The sequence below is a fragment of the Sus scrofa genome, chromosome 9 (genome assembly GCF_054392235.1).
Source record: "Sus scrofa isolate SSC_HxYL_T2T_F1_AM1 chromosome 9, Sscrofa_HxYL_maternal_Yorkshire_Landrace_v2.0, whole genome shotgun sequence".
Taxonomy (NCBI): Eukaryota; Metazoa; Chordata; class Mammalia; order Artiodactyla; family Suidae; genus Sus; species Sus scrofa.
In genome coordinates this window covers 120,300,026-120,321,434 of record NC_139391.1, presented here as the reverse complement: position 1 = coordinate 120,321,434, position 21,409 = coordinate 120,300,026, and the positions used below count along the sequence as shown (strand labels likewise).

The 21,409-nt window shown below is 39.2% G+C and overlaps 1 long non-coding RNA gene across 1 annotated transcript in view; it reads left to right on the top strand.

Moving 5' to 3' along the window:
* The first annotated feature begins 14,248 nt into the window (after window positions 1-14,248).
* LOC146400120 (uncharacterized) overlaps window positions 14,249-21,409 on the top strand; it is a 42,181-nt gene continuing 35,020 nt past the window's right edge. The window contains exon 1 of the long non-coding RNA XR_014816256.1: window positions 14,249-14,328. This is a non-coding gene — a long non-coding RNA (uncharacterized LOC146400120). The remainder of the gene's footprint in view (window positions 14,329-21,409) is intronic.

Sequence of the window (21,409 nt, the reverse complement as noted above, 5' to 3'; positions counted from 1 at the left end):
ACATATACTCACCCTAAATTAAAATACAGTTTTCTTAGGGTACTTCTTTCCAGATAAAGGCCTAGTGATTTCCATCATAAAGTCCAGGGTCTAAGGTGGATAGAGACTTACTTTTTGGTTGTCATTGTTAGTTTTGCTTTTTATTAATTAATTTCTATTTTTAAAATTTTATTGGAGTATAGTTGACTGGATAGAGCTTTTCAAACCTAACCATTAGCTGACCTTTACTTTCTTGCTGGTTTAAGGCAAAGAGGTCTTATGTGGCTTTTCAAATTGGGCCTCAGCTTGTGTCTGACCTTCCATGTTTTCTGAGGTCCTTCCAGAAATTTTCCCCTAAATGACTGTATTGAGAATTAGCAGAGGAGGATAAAGTCCTCTGCACTCCACCCTCTCTTTTTTCCACTTCAGCCTCAAAAACGCATGCACACACATGCACACAACCGAACAAGATTCCTGTAAAAACTGGAACTTCTGTTCTCATCACTGAAGTTTTCTGGAGCTTACTTCCTCCTCTTACTGCTCTAGGGCATTTTCCACTCAGAAGCATTGACCTAAAAAAAACAAAAAAAAAAAAACCTTGATAAAAAAGGGAAGGGTTCTTGTCAAAACATAGGAAACACAATTCTAAAAATAGCTCATATTATTCTACAGACATGATGCAAGTTTGAGGAACTGCTAACACCAATAACGTGACTGCTGGTCCTTGGCCCTTCTTCTCATTCTTTCCCCTCAATAGTTTCTAAAATCTGGGTTCTGGGCAGTCACCCTTCAATAAAATCTTGCAGTCTTACAAACAAGCACTCACAAATGCCCACAAGGATTGTATATATTATTCTTAGAGCTATGGCCCCCTTTAAACTTATGTTATATTTAAATATATTTACCAACACAAATATATGTTAATATATAAGTATATTAAAGTTCATATTCATATATCACATATTAATATATTTATATATATTAAATTTATATTAATATATTTATATTTGCAAAATATTTAAATATAAGTGTATATTTAAATATGCTAATACAAATATAAATTTTAAAATGATATATGTATATATATTTCAATTGGGGGCTTATTTGCAATGAGTAGTTCTTTTAAATTTTCCTGGTATGGTAAAGGGGATTTAAGGAGATGGAGATGGGATAAATGCAATCAGGAGAAAATGAAAATTTAGGAGCTAACCAGATGATGTTGATAAAATTGGACACAACTCAGTAGGTTTTAGAAAGCTCAAGATATTAAGATAATTCATTTGTCCATTCATTTATTCAACTAATAGTTCTATTTTCTTCTTTCCACTCTAACAGAAAGAATTAAAGCATCTAAATTGTATTTATCATGTTTACTCACAAGGACTGTATATATTATTCTGGCAACTATAAGGTTATGACACAACTGTTCAGAAGTTCAGAACTGTTAGGGGAGGAAAAGATGTATCTGAGAAAGTTAAAACAATATGACTTTATCAGAGATAGTGGCCCTGAGTTTTATCTCCTTTCCCCAGTCCATATTGTGTATCATGACCAGAGTTAGCTTTCTATAATGAAAATCTCATTATGTAAATCTGCAGATAAAATCGTTTTGTTGTTCTCGGTTACTTACTGGAGACATCTGAAGTGCTTTCCCGTCTACTTTTCTGAACTCACCTTGTTCCCATCTTGTTCCCGTCTACTCTTCCGAACTCACCTCCAGTTACCACCTTTCCTTCCTGTGTACAGAATGGGAGCTTCCTGAGGGCCATGACTATGTCTTACTCAACCCTGACTTCCCAGTGTCATAGTGGAGGCTTTAGGAGCACTTTATTCTTTTTTTTTTTTTTTTTTTTGTCTTTTTTTGCTATTTCTTGGGCTGCTCCCGCGGCATATGGAGGTTCCCAGGCTAGGGGTCTAATCGGAGCTGTAGCCACCGGCCTATGCCAGAGCCACAGCAACGCGGGATCTGAGCCACGTCTGCGACCTACACCACAGCTCATGGCAACGCTGGATCGTTAACCCACTGAGCAAGGGCAGGGATCGAACCCGCAACCTCATGGTTCCTAGTCGGATTCGTTAACCAATGCGCCACGACGGGAACTCCAGAAGCACTTTATTCTTAATAAATAGAGCTTTTTCTATCCATCAGTCTCTTCTCTAAACAATTTTATTGTAGAATTTAACACATACAGAAAACTTCATAAAACACATGAACATAAATATAATTACCACTTGACTTAAAAAACCAGAACATTGCTGACTTCCTGAAAGCCCTCCCCATGCCATTTCCTAATCATGTTCTATTTCTCTCCCCCCTATTCACCTGTTCTCAGTTCAAGCCACAATCCCTAAGCCCCACCTCACCTCTGTGCTATTTCTTCGGACCTCATATAGGCCTCTGATAACTTCCTTTATTTCTGATCTTAAAGCACCTATTTTCTTTAGCATTCATTTGTCCTTTAGTCACCCATAGCATCTCAAATAAAGTATTATATTTTATAAAGTTACATTTATGGTAGTCTTTTGTATTGTTTATATATTTTTCCCTCACTATAGGCATCTTTATCTGTTCAAATAGACTTTCTGATGTCTATACTCTTTATTGCTATCATCTATGTTTTGTATTTACAGTTAAGGTGTCATTATAGATACTCAGTGAATATTTATTGATGAATTGAATGACAGACATATCAAAGCCATGCAAGAGGCAGAGATTTACTCAACCTGAGAAAGAGGAAGAACCAAGTATAGTCTATATAAAGAGAGTGCAAGTCGTTATTCTGGTGTAGTGCACATAAATATTCAAGAGTTTCACACACTGAAAATCATAATTTTTCTCTTTCCTGTGATTCATTTCCTCAAGCCAGAGCAGGTATTAGGAAATCCAGATTATGCTTCTGACATCATCTTTGTAGAGATTAAGGTTTTAAGTAGAGAGAACATTTAGTAACAAGCAGTACATGTCCTCTTTAGCTTTTTTTTTTTTTTGTCTTTTGTCTTTTTAGGGCCACACCTGTGGCATATAGAGGTTCCCAGGCTAAGGGTATAATCAGAGCTACAGCTGCCCGCCTACGCCACAGCCACAGCAACACCAGATCCGAGCCGCGTCTGTGACCTACACCACAGCACATGTCAACGCCAGATCCTTAACCCACTGAGCGAGGCCAGGGGTCAAAACTACAACCTCATGGTTCCTAGTCAGATTTGTTTCCGCTGCGCCACGACAGGAACTCTCTCTTTAGCATTTAACTCAAGAGGAGACATGGCCAGAATATGGGCCAGACTATGGGATAAACTCCTGACATGGATACTCCAGGAAGGATTCCACATTGTCAGCAAATTGGAAGAGATGACACTAAAAATCCTTTCCTACTTTATGAGGTATGTGTGAATGAAAACGATTGTCAATCTAAATGTAACAATTAAGTCTGTAGTTTCACTTAGAAATTAAGTTGACGCTGAAATCTCAGGTCTAGGAATAAGGTTATAATTTAAGTATCCCTCAGATTCCACACAGTAAATATAATTAATACTTTTAGTCAACCTATATCTGTCCTTTGAACCCTTGGATGGAATAATAAATGTTAAACATGTAAAGCTGAATTATCTTTCCCGGCTTTTCCTATGCTGTTCACCTACCATCCTCCCAACAATGTCACCTATGCTTTTGCAGAATTTGACTCATTCTTTGAGATTCAAATAAAACATATTCTTCACTATGAAATCTACCTTGATTTCTCAGGGAAGTTAGGCTTTTGTCTATTCTGCTCCCACACTTTTTTTTTCTTAAAATACTCACATGGTATTTCAGTGTATTTATCTTCCCCATAGAATTATAAGCTCTTCAACTTTAAGGGTTGGGTTTTATATAGTACTAGACCTATGGTAGCTGCTCAGTAATTTGAGTGAATAAAAAGTACAAAGTGGGAGCCAGAGAACTGGTCTTTGACTCAGAATGGGGAATAGGAGACAGATATTCAAGCTGATTTATTCAGGACAGGTAGTCAGTCATATGGAGAAAGGGAAAAGGTAGAGGGCATTCAAGTCAGAGGAAACAAAGGCATCAGAGTCCTCTATTGTAATGAAAACATGGTTGGTTGACGTTGCATGGAGATTCCTAGTGGTGAGAAAAAGCACAGAAGTTTCCTCCTGTCAGGTTGACCATAGCCCTAGCACTTCTGTGGGGTGTACCAGAGAGGAAAAGAGAAAGGAGAGGAGAGCACCTCTGAGAACAGCTGAACCCATGTTCAACTATAAGGGAGAGCCCCATACTTCTGTCTGACTGGGTAAAAGTGAGACAATGCAATTGGATCACAAGTGAACTTGCACTATACTTAGGTGCACACACACAAAAAATTAGCTTCTTTATTTTCTATTACATGTCTGATTTTTTTTAAAAAAAGTTATTGAAGTGTAGTTGATTTACAATGTTGTGTTAATTTCTGCTAAACAGCAAAGTGATTCAATTATACATTTTCAGTTACATACAACCCATATTTATGATCTTCTTTACAATCTCACTTTCCCTTGGAAGGGAATGGCAGAGACTTTCAATTTCCTATCTCTTGCATCACACTCTAGTTTGAGCAGTGACTCAGTCTTATTTAGATAAACAGTTTTCAGCGTTCCTCTCCCCATCTCCACTCTAGCCTCCCTCCCTTGCTTTTCAAGGATCACCTCATGGCAACAGGGAAGACGAATGATTGGAACTCATTCTCTAGAACCTTATTGCTCTCTTCTGGACCCTGTCATGGGGTAGCCACTCAGGTACACTCCCTGAACGGGTGAACTTTCAGGTATAGCTGGTTTTGTTTGATCTTTTGGAGGACATGCAGGCAAATGTGACTATAATTTCACAGTTTAGGGCATTTACATGACATTTTAAATGTGTTAACCACTTCATTCAGACCCTAAATCTTAGCCAGTATAATGCTCCTATCAACACCTCAACATCTGGTCACATGTTTGAGTACCATGCACAAGCCTTGGGGAAAAAGGAAAGAAAATTTTCTGGGCATCCTCCCCCAAGATCTTCAGGCACATGGATCTTTCCACGGGGTCCCTTTTGTTGGGGTTCATCCTGAGTAGGGAAAATGAAGAAATAAAAGATCTCTCCATAGTACTTAATCAATTCTCTTTTCTTTCCTACGATCTACAGGGCAACTGATTTATTTCTTCTAGCATACACGTCTCTTGAATAATATTCTCGTTCTTCTTACTAGAAGAAGACATATTTCCATATTGTGGGATAAACGATAATTTGAGAAGAAACACCAAGCTCTCAGTTGGCTAGGTCTGGCTCTTGATATAGGACAAAGGAACACTGGTTTAAACCACCACATATCATTCTAATTAAAATGGTACAGCCATGATTAAAAAAAGTAACACTTAAAATAGAGAAGGGTTCTGGAATGGCAGAGTGAAACAGTCAGTGAAACTCTTTTCTCACAAAAACAGAAAATACTGGTGAAACAACTAAAATAAATCATTTTAGAACTTTAGAAATTAACCAAAACCATAGAACAAACTGAAAAATTTCTACACAAGATAAACTAAACCTCTGTAAGATAGTGTTATCTATGTCACTTTAATATGGGATATTCCCATTCCCCTTTCCACTTCAGCCTGGTAGTCTGATAATTCATGAAAAGCCAGCAGTCTTGCCAATAGAGAGGCCTGAGCACTTCTGGTACTTGATTGTACGTCCCATCTATATCGTACATTAGATATTTTGTCTGTATTTGCAGCTACCTGGAAAACTTCATTTCCAGCGTGTTGTAGCTCTTTGTTTTGACTCAGAGATAGCTCAACAACAACTAAAAGCTCTATTCATAGGATACCACCCAAAATAAAATTAATCTGCTGGCAACATCATAGGTATCACAAGACTGAGATTTTAGCTGAGGCAAAAAAGAGTATGACCAAATATTTTAAAGGAAGTCCTGGAGCTAGGTAACTACAACTAGGGAACTTCAAAAAGCTCTGAGATATTCTGGGGATCTAGAAGGCACTGTGTGTGTGCAGGACTTGTCTTGGGAAAGGGGAAGGCCATTCCAGTCCTTGTGGGGTGACAATGAAGGTCTGCACAAGCAGGAAATTAAAGCTAAGACTGCTTTGTAAATTGCCTAAAGTACAAAGGCATGCCTTTGATCCCTTTGGCAAAGGGTAAAAGACATGTAGACAAAGCATTTAAGGAAATCTGGTAGATCATTAGCTGTCCACTAAATAATACTGACTCAAGGATTACTCCTAGAAACAAATAAAAATAAGGAGTTCCTGTCATAGCTGAGCTGTTAACGAACCTGACTAGCATCTAAAAACTCTTTCTTTAAGATTTTGTCCTGGTCATGGCTCAATGGAAATGAACCTGACTAGTATCCATGAGGACACAGGTTCGATCCCTGGCCTTGCTCAGTGGGTTAAGGATCCAGCATTGCTGTGAGCTGTGGTATAGGTTGCAGAAATGGCTTGGATCCCACATTGCTGTGGCTATGGTGTAGGTTGGCAGCTACACCCCTAGCCTGGTAACCTCCATATACTGTTGGTGTGGCCCTAAAAATACAAAAAGATAAAAAATAAAAATAAATAAAAATAGGAACTCTTACAAAAGCCGAGTAGAAAACTCACTGGCCACATATTGCAGAATACCAACAACAATAAGAAATTTTGGAGGGGAGGTGACCTGATACCATAGTTGTTATAATATGCAACATACTATCTAAAGTACCAAAGAAAAAATAAAAATATGACATATACACAGGAAAAAAGAAGCCAAGGAAAATGTTCCTGAGAGGATGGTGAATTTGTAGCCAAAGACTTTAGACCAACTATTATAAATATGTTAAAATAACAAAAGAATTCAGGGAAAGCATGGCAATGATACCCATTAGAGAATATTGATAAAAAGAAGGAAATGCTTTTTAAAAAATTCATTAAACATTCTGGAGTTGAGAAGCATAATTACTAAAATAAGAAAAATGTACCAGAGGTGCTAAAAACCAATTTGAGTTTGCAGAAGAAAGAATCAGTCTACTTGAAGATAGGCGAATTGAAATTATCTAGTCCTAGGAACAGAAGAAGAAGAAGAAGAAGGAGGAGGAGAAGAGGAAGAAGGAGAATAAAAACGAATAGCACCTCAGAGACCTGCGGATACAGTCATATGAACATCTGTAAAATGAATTATCTCAGACGAAGAGAAGAGATAAAGGGGCAGAAAGAATATTTGAAGAAATAATGGCTCCAAATTCCCCAAATTTGATGAAAAGCATTCATCTACACATCCTAGAAGCTCAGTAAACTGTGAGATAAACTCTAAGTGATCGATGCAAAGACACATCATAATGAAACTGTAGAAAGCCAAAGACAAAGAATCTTGAAAGCAGCAAGGGAGGTGACTCATCACATACACAGGATCCTCATCAGAAACAATGGAAGCCAGAAGAGAGTGAGATGACATATTCAAAGTACTGAAAGAAAGAGACTTTCAACCAGAAGTTCTATATCTAGCAAAACTGACCTTCAAAAATGGAGAAATTAAGATGTTTTCAGATAAACAAACTGAGACAATTTGTCACTAGCAGAGTTATTTAATAAGAAATACTAGGAGTTCCCATTGTGGCTTAGTGGTTAATGAACCCAACAAGGATCCATGAGGATGCAGATTCAATCCCTGACCTTGCTCAGTGGGTTAAGGGTCTGACATTGCTGTGAGCTGTGGTGTAGGTCACAGATGTGGCTCAGATCCTGTGTTGCTGTGGCTCTGGCATAGGCTGGCAGCTTTAGCTCTGATTTGACCCCTAGCCTGGGAACTTCCATATGCCATGGGTGTGGCCCTAAAAAGCAAATAATAATAATAACTAATGATAATAAATGAAGCCCTTCAGGCTGAAATAAAAGGACACTAGCTGGTAACTCAAACCTACACAAGAAATAAAGAGCACTGGAAAAGGTAAGTACATAGCAAAATATAAAAGACAGTACATTTTTTTTTCTAGCTCTTCTTTTGCATGATTTAAGAGACAGCTGCATAAGGCAAAATATGTAAAACTGTTGTGCTTGAAATGTGTACATATATAGTTTGTGTGAAAATAATAGTAAAGATAGTGGGAAGGAGCAGAGGTATATTGGAACAAAGATTTTTATATATTACTGAAATAAAGTTAATATTAGCTTGAACTAGATTGTTTTAAATTAAAATGCTAATTTTAATTCCTAGAGAACCCACTATTAAAATAACAAAAATATAATCACAGAAAGAACAAGAGAATAAGTTGATATAATAGAAGATATGTATTTAACACAATAGAAGGCAGTAACAGAGGTGTTGTGAAACAATAAGATATTACATGTTAAAAACAAATCACAAAATGGCAGACATAAATCCTACCTTATCAGTAATTACAATAAATTAAGTAGAGTAACACTCCAGTCAAATGGCATAGGTTGGCACAATATTTAAGAAAACATAAGCCATTTATATGTTGTCTACAAGAAATATGCTTTAGATTCAAAGAAAAATATGTTGAAGTAAAAAAATGGAAAACAACATACAAAGAATTACCTAAAGAGAGCTAGGACGACTATATAACAATCAGACAAATAAGATTTAAGACAAAAATTGTTACCAAAAAAAAAGACATTTTATAATGATAAAATCGTTAATCCATCAGAAAGACATCACAAAGAGTAAAATATTTAGGAATAAATTTAACAAAAGCAGTGCGAGATGGAGTTCCTGCTTTGGTGCAATGGATTAAGAATCTGACTGCAGTGGTTCATCTCACTGTGGAGGCATGGGTTCAATCCCTGGCCTAATGCAGTGGGTTAAAGGATCTGGCTTTGCCACAGCTGCAATGAAGATGACAGCTGTAGCTCGGATTCAATCCCTGGCCGAGGAACTTCCATATGCCATGGGTGCAGCCATAAATAAAGAAAAAAGAAAAGAAAGTGCAAGACTTGTACACTGAAAACTACAAAACACTATTGAAAGAGCAATGATTTAAGTAAATGGAAATATATCCTACGTTCATGCATTGGAAGAGTTAATGGTGTTGTAATGGCAGTACTCTGTACTGATCCATAGATTCGTTACAATCCTGATCAAAATCCCGGATTAATCTTTGCAGAAATTAGCAAGCTTATACTACTATTTTATTGACATAAAAGACAACAAAACTGCCAAAAGAAACTTGGAAGAATAGAACAAATTTGGAAAATTCAAACTTCTCTATTTTGAAATTGACTATAAAGTTATAATAATCAAGATAATGTGATACTAGCATAAGAATAGAAATATAGATCAGTAGAATATAATTGATATTAAGTCCAGGTATTAACTCATATTTATGGTCAATTGATTTTTAATAAAGGTGCCAAAATAATTCAGTAGGAAAATATAATCTTTTCAACAAATGGTACTGGGACATTAAATATCCACATGGAATACTATAAAGTTTGACCCCCACCTCACATTGTATAAAAAATGAACTCAAAATGGATCATAGACTTAAATATGAGCTAAAAACTATAAAGCTCATAGAAGAAAATTTAGGAGTAAATTCTGTGACCTGTGGTTAGAAAACACTTTTTTAGATATGACACCAAAAGCAGAAGTTACAAAAAAAAAAAAAAAAAAAGGGATAAATGGGATTTCACTAAAAACATTTATTTCAAAGGACACTATTAAGAGAATAAAGACTGACCACAGACTGAAGGAAAATATTTGTAAATCATATCTGTTAAAAGATTTGTGTCCAGAATATATTTTTAGTAAAACTTACAATGTAGTAATAAAATGACAAGCCAATTAAAAAACAGCAAAGGGAAGTTCCCATTGTGGCTCAGTGGTAACAAGACCAACTAGAATCCATGAGGATGCAGGTTTGATTCCTGACCTCACACAGTGGGTTAAGGATCTGATGTTGCTGTGAGCTGTGGTGTAGGTCAAAGCTACCGCTTAGATCCTGTGTAGCTGTGGTGTATGCTGGCAGCTACAGCTCTGATTTGACCCCTGGCCAGGGACTTTCATATGCCACAGATGCAGCCCTAAAAAGCGGAAAAAAAAAAAAAAAACCAAAGAAACCAAAAAACCCCCAAAGGATTTGGATAGACATATCTTCAATAAAAACTAAGAGCCAACAAGCATATAAAAAGATGCTTGACATTACTCAATATGTAAACAGTTAATCAAAATTATAATCACTTCACACCTATTAGGATGGTAAAATTTAAAAAGAAACAATAACAAGCATTGACAAGGATGGAGAAATTAGAACTTTCATATACTGCTTATAGGAATGTAAAATGGTGAACTCACTTTGGAAAACAATTTGGTAATTCCTCACATTATTAATCAGAGTTACAATATGATTTAGCAGTTTTATTCTTTTATATATGTGAATATATACCCAAGAGAACTGAGGGCATATGTCCTCAAAAATGTGTTCATGGATGCTCATAATAGCCCAAAAGTGAAAAAGAACTTCAAATGTTCATTAACTAATGAATGGATAAACAAATGTGGTATATCCATACAATGGAATATTATTCAGTCAGAAAAAGAAATATTAATGCATGTTATAAAGTGAATAAACCCTAAGTAAAAGAGCTAATCACAAAAGACATATTGTGAAATACCATTTATATGATGTTAGCCTGTGAAAAACAAGAATCAAATTCAAGAGGTAAAGTGTTTTATTTGGGATCAAAGAATTGCAATTCAGGGCAAACAGATTTAGATAGAAACCCAAATAGTATTCTGATTACAGGAGAGGGGCTCAGGGGAAAGAGAGGAAGATAGGTTGTTTTTAAAAAAAGTTAACTGGTACAAGATGAGGTAATTGATCAGGTGACGTCTTCATTGGTAAAGGATGAAGATGAGCTAGATTCCTACTTCATTGATTGGTCAGGTGAAGCGATCACAAGGTCCTTTCAATGGGATATTCTTGTTCTTGTTGATTTCTTTTTTTTTTTTTTTTTTTTTTTTTGTCTTTTTGCTATTTCTTTGGGCCACTCCTGTGGCATATGGAGGTTCCCAGGCTAGGGGTCTAATCGGAGCTGTAGCCACGGGCCTATGCCAGAGCCACAGCAACGTGGGATCCGAGCTGCGTCTGCGACCTACACCATAGCTCACGGCAATGCCGGATCGTTAACCCACTGAGCAGGGGCAGGGATCGAACCTGCAACCTCATGGTTCCTAGTCGGATTCGTTAAGCACTGCGCCACGACGGGAACTCCTCTTGATGATTTCTTGGAACATTGTAGGTTTGGCCTAGTTCGAAGTTTCAGAAAACAGGATAAACAAGGCAGTTCTTCTGGAATTGTTCCTCCGGTTCTATTTTAAATGCTTCCCCTCGTGTTATCTTTCACAATGAAATGTCCGGAGTAGGCAAATCCATGGTGAAAGAAGTAGATTTGTGATTGCCATCGGCTGAGGAAAGGGGAGAGTAATTGCCAACAGGCCTGGTGGTTTTGTTTTGGTGAGATGAAACTGTTGTAAAATGAGATTTTGGTGATGGTTGCAGAATTCTGTGAATGCAATAAAAACTACAGAGCTGCATACTTTAAATGAGTGAGTTTTATAGCATGTGAATTATATACAGATAAAGTTATTAAAAAGAAAAGAGAGAGGGGGTGCCACAGAAAACTGTGTTAGGTTGTGGGGTGGGGGTGGGGCCGGTAGTGAGCATAAAAATCTCAGGCTCATCTTAGAGAGCATGGCTCTGTTAACCAGGTGTTTCTGGAAAGCCATTAATACACTAGGTGATTTCCCTTGCCAACATCCTTTTAGAAGCCCAGATTCATCCAGATTTTTATATTTCTAAGTTCTAATTTCAAACTACTGAACTAAATCATATGGTCTAGAGGTGATATTTCACGTCAAAATACTTTTAGACTTCTCATTTTATTTGGTCGGAAAGACAAATATTAATGATTTAAGAAATTTAAAATTTTTTCTCCATCAAAATATTTTATAAGAATTACAACAGTGGAGTTCCCATCCTGGCGCAGCAGAAACGAATCCAACTAGGAACCATGAGGTTGCAGGTTTGATCCCTGGCCTCGCTCAGTGGGCTAAGGGTCCAGCATTGCCGTGAGCTGTGGTGTAGGTCGCAGACGAGGCTCGGATCTGGTGTTGCTGTGGCTCTGGTGTAGGCCAGTAGCTGCAGCTCAGATTAGACCCCTAGCCTGGGAACTTCCATATGCCACGGGTGCAGCCCTAAAAGGACAAAAGACAAAAAAAAAAAAAAAGAAAGAAAAAATTATAACAGAGGCACAAGTGATTGATTTAGAAGGCCTTTCAATGGTATTTTCCTAAATGTGTGCCAAGGACCATCAGCTTTGCTAAGTGTTTTGGGGGTAAAAAAAGGAGAGTTTGACAACCAAAAATGTTTGGGCAGCTATGTACAACATTCTTTTTTTTTTTTTTTTTTTTTTTTTTTTGGTTTTTTTGGCATTTCTTGGGCCGCTCCCGCGGCATATGGAGGTTCCCAGGCTAGGGGTCCAATCGGAGCTGTAGCCACCAGCCTATGCCAGAGCCACAGCAATGCAGGATCTGAGCCGCGTCTGCAACCTACACCACAGCTCATGGCAACGCCAGATCGTTAACCCACTGAGCAAGGGCAGGGACCGAACCCGCAACCTCATGGTTCCTAGTCGGATTCGTTAACCACTGCGCCACGACGGGAACTCCTATGTACAACATTCTTTTCTTGGAAACTGAATGGGCATGAGGCTGTTAAAGGCTCTGAAAAGCTATTCACTCACTCAACAAATATTCATTCAATGGCTCCTAAGTGTCAGGCACTGGGGACACAACAGAGAACAAAGACAAAATTCTTCATCTGATAGAATTTGCATTATAATCTTGCAAAGAAATATCCATTTTAATTAAGTATTTTAATTACTTCTCAACACATTTGACCAAAGAATAACTTTTTCAAGAAATATCCACTAACATACTGCAAAATACATTTTGTTAAATAGAGGTCTATATTTATATACCAACCTTCTAATACAAATGCTATAAGACAGTCAAGGGGGAAAAGAAGCATATGTAAACATCCTGAATCATATACAAACTGTGGGTTTAGTCCTTGGTGTTTTCAAAAGGTGATGGGAATTGAGCATTTATCCTTAAGTAGTACAATGGGATAGCCTGATTAAAAGTGCGGATAGAAAAGAAAACAAAAGAGATGAGCAGTTAAAATATTTGTAAACATGTTTTGGGTGATCCAATTTCCAGACCTTTTCAATTATAAACAAATGGAGAAAACCAAGTGCAATTAATTAGGGTGCTATAGAGGAGCAGGGATGTGTATATGAAACTAAGATACCATCTGAGAAATCTGAGTCTAAGGAATTGTAAATTCCCTGTTTTAACTACTGGAAAATTGTAAAAGAATTATAAATCCCGTCTTAAAAAATGTATTCAAATGACAGTAAACTACTAGAAATTCAAGTGCTGCAGTAGGTTGGGCTGGTTAAAATTAAGACTAGAGCAAATTTGAAGATTAAAAAAAATTATTCTCTAGAGCAATATTAAAAATCACATCTTGCCCATTAATTCCTATTAAAAAATTCTCTTGACACATTCTTTTCTTTAATAAAGTCTAGTTTCATATAAATAGAATCGTACAATAGGTAGCCTTTGTGTCTTTATTTCACTTAGCATATTTTCAAGGTTCATCTATATTTTAGTATAAATTGCAATTTCATTCCTTTTTAAGACTGGATAATATTCCATTGTGCGCATACACCACATTTAGTTTATCCATGCATCTGCTGATGGACATTTATGTTTTTTCCATTTTCTGGCCATTGTGAATAACACTGCCATGGAAATTGTTACCCAAGTAGCTGATGAACACCTTCTTGCAGTTCATTTGGGGATATAACTAGAAGCAGAATTGTTGGATAATATGGTATTCTATGATTAATTTTTGAGGAAACTGCCAACTGTTTTCCACAGCAGCTGCACCCTTTTCGATTTTCACCAGTAAGGAACAAAGTTTCCAATTCTTCCACAACCTTGCTGCATGACCAGGTCACCCAAGATGGTGTTCTCTCGTTCTCTGTACATCTTCTGCTCAACCAGCACTTGCTTCACCTACACGCTACTGACCTGACTGACCTTCCTAGTATTTGCTCCTGGGCCTCAGCAAATGATTGGTTTAACATCAGCCACCACTGTAGCTTATCAAGTGTGTGAGGGGTGTGCCCTCCTGTTAGTTTCCCTGGTAACCAATGAGCTAACCTGACGTCATTTCCCCCTATATCTGGTCAACATTCTTCCACCCAGGAGTGAAGGCTGTTGCTACGTCCTGCCCTCGTTCTCTGCCTCTCAGACATGTAAGTTCCCCCATCTGTTAAACCATCATCAGTTTGGAGGCCTCAAGTCCCCTTTAGGACTGGGGTAGTCCTGCTTCCAGTGGCCCTCTCATTTGCATATCAGGCAAGGTCCCAGTGGACTTTTCCCATGTATGGGACATTCGTCCTTTCAGTGGCCCTCCTGGCTGCTTTTAAAACAGGCCTCTTCTCGGCAGGGCAGTGGCTCCCATCCAGATTTTCTAGATCCTACTCTTGCCATGGGACTTCATGAGGCGGGGGCGGGGAGGGTGATAACCCTGAGGTGGTATAGGAGCTAGGGCAATAACTGTGCATTTCATATTTATCCCTGAACCCTTTTTCCTTCCTCAACTCTATTGTTAAATACTCCAAAGGCCAAGTCTATGAGCTGATTCATGGGGTATTAAGGTCCCACAGCCGTCTTCTGTAATTTGCTCCTAGATTGAATGATAAAATGTGTACTTACCAGGATTTGCCCTTTGGGAAGTACTGGGATTAAGGTTGGTATACTTTCTAAGGGCTTCTACCAGGTGTTCCTAGAAGAGGGCTAGATTCTCACCTTTTCCCTATTATGTCTCTGACTTTGTCAGAATTAATAGTCTTAACAAGATGCCTTTTTCTCCCTTCTACAAGGCAAGTTATATTGTGGTTCTTGTGTTTGACCCCCTACCTCCCTGTTGAAAGTCCCGGTGGGAGGTCTTAGTTTGGGTGGATTATATGTCTTTGATTTGGGGCTGCAAGTTCATCAGCATAAGCCAAGCGTCAGCGCTTTTCTCCTTAGGTGCAGCAGGTAGAAAGGAGGATCTGTATGTCCCCTGCAAGTAAGTTTATAGGACATTGTCACCATGGTGAGTTCCTCTGTGAACTGACTGCAGTCCTTGGAAAAATGTCCGCATTTCTCTTTGCAAGTAGTTAGGTCAACCATAGGAAAGGGGAGATAGACTCTGTTCCTCCACCACCAGCTAGCTTTTCCCTTAATGGACAGAGTTTGGGATTGGGAGACTGGTAGGGAGCCCCGCTCTTGTAGTATTGGCAAGACTTGCTTCCGGTGATGGAGGCTATAGGACAGGGCTGGAAGGATAAAGTGGTAGGGTTTCCAAAAGTCCAGGTGGGGTACTGGGGGCAGACAGTCCAGGAGACTATCGCTCTCAGAAATGGGGGAGGTGTAGGAATTCTCCATTGTGGACTTCAAGGATGTGAACTCGTAAAGGGATCATCTAAAACATAGGGCTCCTATTGGGGAAGAAAGCATTTTGAAGGGGTGTGAGCCAGAAGTAACAAGCAGGTTTTTGTTTGTTTGTTTGTTTGTTTTTAAAGCTGTGGATTAGAATAGGGACATGAACAATTGGATGTATGGGACTTATCCCATTTCCCTTCCCTTTTACACAATAGGTCCAGCTACAAGGGGGTATTGTAATTCAATGACCCATTTTTTGGCCAGATTTCTTGGTTCCCTAGTTTGTATTGGGACCATGCAGTACTGCAAAAGACAATTTATTTTTTCTCTTAAGCCATCTTGTCTAAATTTACTCCAATTAGCTAATATGCGTCCTAACAGGGAGTCCTTTGGGGTGTTGTAGTCACCCCCATTTTTGGTGAGGATATTGTGACAAGACAGATCTGATGGATCCTGGCCAAACAGTAGTTGCCTGTCCTGGGGCTCTCTCAGTGTCCCTGAGATCCCAGAAATGTAAGAAGGGCCTGCATAGCTTGGCATTTCAGGGGATGGACCCCCTCAAGGGGTGCTGCAGAATCAAGTTCTGATGGAAGTTGGAGATAGTATAATTGGCCCCATCTGTGTGGAGTATTTGGCAGAAGAGCTATTTAATTAAGCAGGAAAAACTGGGCTTGTGGCTGACCAGTCATAAGGAAGGGTTTGCTTGGTAAAGGTAACAGTGAAATCCCTGTGAGCACCTAAAATCTGCCTGTTCAGCTAGTCTGAGGAGGGTCCCTTGTTAGCTAAGGAGAGGAATAAGAGCAAGGAGTCCCAAGGCCTAAACCATTCAGAGAGAAAGGGAGGAGACTAGGCCCTGAATCAGCTAAGCAAATAATCTTTATCACCCTATGATGAAAAGTGGATAGAGCAGAAGGGTAAGGCTGGAGTGAAGCAAGGCAATGTGATGATAGTAATACAAGGAATAAGTGCCCTTTAGGGTGTTGCCCTTATGAAGTTTACCGTAACAATGTCATTTCAAACATCCAAAGGGGTGAAAATCAGCTGGGAACTCTGAGCAACAGTAGGCCTTGACCCAAGGGGAGGCTAAGGAGGGATACCTCAGTCCAACCTGATCTGTTGGCAAAATCAGCAAGGGGGCTCAAGGACCAGTAGACAGCCTAAGAAGTTAGGAGGGATTGAGAGAAGGAAGATGAGGGGAAAATCCAGGGTAATGGATTCTGTGAATTAGAACCAGGCTAGGAAATACAAGTCTGTGATCCCCAAGAGGGATGTGCCCACCGTGATTTCCACTTAAGGGTGAAATGAGGCTTTGAGCCCTGAGAAGCACTCAAGGAGGGCCAGGCCACAGATCTAGTGGAGGACGAGTGGAGGACTCCTGCAGTCTTTCTGTTTGGGCCCCCAAAACAATTTTGAGTGGCAGAATTAGACTGAGATGGGGAATGACTATGGATGGCTAGGGGAGCATTGGAGGGAAAACTTACCTGATCAAGTGGCTTATTATTTGCTGTGGTCTTAATTTGGAGGTCTGGGTGGTTATCTCGTGAATCTCCTGTAGTCCAAACAGGTAAAGAAATATAACCAGAAAGTGGGAAAGAAGGAGAGAGACCCAGTGGAGTTGGCTGGCTCCTTCACAGCCAGAGAGCTGGTCTCTATTAGATCCTAGAAATATCACCTGTCACCTTAGGGGCTACATGGTCTTCAGGGCTTGGAACTCTCCATCCCAGCCACCCTCCTTGGAAGAGGGGAGCTGTAGCCCAATAGGTGGATCGAGATGATGCCCTTTGAGGTCCCTGCTTGTGGTTACCACAAAAGTTGTTGCAAAAGAGTGGCCTGCAGGAGTCCCTAGGATGGATCACCAAGTGAGGGTTCTTGGCTTGTACAGGAAAGAATTGAAGAACTAGCCGCAGAAAAGAAAAGGTTGGTTTATTTAGAGAGTTACACATTCCATAGGCAGACTTCAGACTCTCAGAAAGTGAGAGTGGCTCCAGGGTGCAGGGTTGCAGGTTTGTACGGGCTAAGTAATTTCACAAGCTAACGAGTGGGAGGAATATTCTTACCCTTTCAGGGAAGGGTGGGGATTTCCCAGGAATTGGGCCACTGCCACTTCTTGGTCTCTTTATGGTACAGCTTGGAAATTTCACAGTGAGGTATGAGGAAATTCATACCTCACACCTTATACATGGTTTAACTTAAACTTTACTGACCAAAGTGAAGTTGGTCATGCATTGTATATCTGCTTTGGCCTTTGGGGGAAAAATGCATTTGAAAGTCAAAGTGGAGTAGCTGTGGTTCAGACATCCAAGATAAGACTAAGTGGCTACTGTAGACACGATTTTAGACATGTTCCTGTATTACTGAAAACTTGAGTTTTCTGAGCTGCATTGCAGACCAGGACAAAAACCACGGGTAGTTGTGGTATTCTCTCCGAATTTGGTTACTGCTTATATTTTGCTTAATTGTTATGATCTTCCCTGTGTTGTACCTTCTCCATGAACCTGGTTAAGTGCTTAGCTCCAGAATTTGTCCACAATCTGGCAAATAACTGTTTTTAGTATACTATGTATCTTACTGTTTTTTTTAATAAGGCTTTACCCACAGCATGTGAAAGTTCCCAAGCCAGGGATCAAACCTATGCCACAGCATTGACCAGAGCTGCTGCAGTGACAATGCCAGATCCTTAACCCACTGAACCACTAGGGAACTCTAGGTTTTACTCTTGATTCTCTTTGGCTGTTGTTGTTTGTATTGTATATGAAGTATCTGAGTACAGTACTCCTCTACATATCAGACCCCAGGGATGTCATGGAAGAGGGGTGGGCCAAGATTTTGAAGGTCCTACAGGGTATGTAGGGTTGGAATGTATGATCAGGTCACCCAGGGTGGCTGTTCTCTTGCTATCTGTATATCCCCTGCTCAACCAATCCCTGCCTCACCTATCCACTACTCACCTGGCTGACTTTCCTACATATTTGCCCCAAGCACCAGCTATTGATTGCTCTAACTTCAGCCACCATGATAGCTTATCCAAGGGGTAATGAGGAGTATGACCCTCTGCTAGTTTCCCTGGTAACCAAGGAGCCAACCTGATGTCAATTCCCTGGATAACTGGTAACCTCTTCCTATCCCTGGGAGCAAAGACTGCTGCCATGTCTTGCCCCTGCCATCTACTGTGTACAGTGGGGTGTCACTCCAGGATCTTGCTTCAGACATATAAAAACTTCCCCTGTTCATTAAACCATTGATGTATCTTTTGCTGACTCTGGGCTCTTTATTTAGTCTCGAAGATAGGCAAGTATAGGGCCTTGTAAGCCTGTGGGATGTAGAGCAATATTTGCCAATGATTTTTATTCCCCTCCTCCTTTTTTGGACAACAAGTATCCTTATGGGTGTGTAGCGGTACCTAATTGTTGTTTGGATTTACATTTCCCTAATGGCTTGTGATGCTGAATATCTCATGCACTTATTGGTCATTTGCATATCTTCTTTGGAGAAATGTCCATTTAAGCCCTTGGCCCATTTTTGGATTGGGTTGTTTGTTTTTTGCTGATAGATTGTAGGAATTCTCTATATATTCTGGATATTGATCCTTTATCAGAGATAAGCTTTGCAAATGTTTTTTCCTATTCCATTCATTATTTTTCACTTTGTTAATAGTTTATAATTTTGGTGAAAACTAATTTATCTTTTTTTTTCTTTTCTGGGCTTTTGATATCATATCAAAGAAATTGTTGCTAAGTTCAGTGTCAAGAAGATTTTCCCCCCTATGTTTTCTTTGAAGTTTTATTTCTTATGTTTAGGTGTTTTGTTAGTTTGAGTTAATTTTTGTGTATAGGATAACCTAAGCATCCAACTTCCTTGTTTTGTATGTGGATATCCAGCTTTCCTAGTACCATTCATTGAAAAGACTGTCCCTTCCCCTGTTAATGGTCTTGACATCCTTCTTGAAAATAAAAGACTGTCTGTGCAAAGGTTTATCTTTGGACTCTCTGTTCTGTTCCATTAGTCTACATTTCCTTAGGCCAGTACCACGTGATTTTGATGACTATTCTTTTGTGGTGAGTTTTGAAATTGAGTCATGTTAGTTCTTCAACATTGTTCTTCATGTTGACATTGTTTTTGTTATTGTGAATCCCTCAGATTCCATACAAATTTTGAGATGGATTTTTCTATTTCTGCCAAAACACCATTAGGATTTTTAAAGGGATTGCATTGAATTTGTAGGTCATTTGGGGTGGTATCTTAACTAAATTTTCTTCCAATTCATAAACATGGGATGTCTTTTCATTTATGTGTATATTCTTTATTCTTTCAGTAATGTTTTATAGTTTTAATGTACAAATCTTTTGTCTCCCTAAACTCAAAGATCCTTAAAAAATATTTTGATGCTATTATATATGGAAGTGTTTTCTTTTTTTTTTTTTTTTTTTTTTTTTTTTTTGTCTTTTTGCTATTTCTTGGGCCGCTCCCGCGGCATATGGAGGTTCCCAGGCTAGGGGTTGAATCGGAGCTGTAGCCACCAGCCTACGCCAGAGCCACAGCAACGCAGGATCCGAGCCGCGTCTGCAACCTACACCACAGCTCACGGCAACGCCGGATCGTTAACCCACTGAGCAAGGGCAGGGACCGAACCCGCAACCTCATGGTTCCTAGTCGGATTCGTTAACCACTGCACCACGACGGGAACTCCGGAAGTGTTTTCTTAATTTTCTTTTTTGAATTATTCATCATTAGTGTATAAAGTCATAACTGATTTTTATGTGTTGTTTTTTGTATCCTGGATGTTTGCTGAATTCACTTATTAACTCCTAACAAGTATGTGTGTGTGTGTTTTAGAGTTTGCTATATATAAGATCATCTCATCTTTGAACAGATATAATTTAAGTTTTTCCTTTCTAATTTTGATGCCTTCTATTTCCTTTTCCTTGCCTAAATGTCTCATTGTCTTTAATCAATACAAAATACCTCCCTCATCCAAAGCCTTCCAAGGGCATTCTGGATTATATTTCTTTCCATGTCCTTTTTCTTCTCAAGGAAACTTACATTATAGAGCACTCCCAGACAAAATCAGGAAATTTTACTGACCAATTTTCTCCAGGCAGTGACTCCCTGATAGACTGCAGACTTCAAAAATTTGGTACTTTCTTGATGCTCTCTGTTGTATCTCCAGCACATAGCATAAAACAGGGTGACAATAAATATGTGTTGCGGTCAACTGAATGGTACAGAGGATGCCCCTTCCCCCCCCAAAAAAAGAAAAAAGCATAAAACTGGAAGTGAAATTATAGGTATGGATTGTTAATAGAAAAATTTCAGCCCTTGCTGCTTTCTCATGCTCTTCAGAGAAAAAATTATGCCTTGGAAAGGAAAGATGGGAGCAAGTAGGGTTGTCCTTCCTTGTTCACAGCATTTGAGGAACCACAGCATTCTTGTACCACAGTATTTGAGGTATACAAGCACCTTTCCCCACATACTCCCCTGCTTCTAGAGGAACTTTCAGATGATCTCTTTGCTGGTCTCAGCTTTTAGTCACTGTTATACAGTTACCACCTGAAATAGAATAAAAAGGGACAGTTTTATTCTTAAGTCCCAACCATTCTCAATTCTTTTTCAGCAATAGCCTTTTCCATGATCCTATTCTTTTTTTTTTTTTTTTTTTTTTTTTTTGGTCTTTTCTAGGGCCACACTCACAGCATATAGAGGTTCCCAAGCTAGAGGTCTAATCAAAGCCGTAGCCGCTGGCCTATGACACAGCCACAGCAACACTAGATCTGAGCCGCTTTGGCAAACTAAACCACAGCTCATGGCAATGCTGGATGCTCAACCCACCCAGCAAGGCCAGGGATGAAACCCACAACCTCATGGTTCCTAGTCAGATTCGTTAACCACTGAGCCAGGGTGGGAACTCCT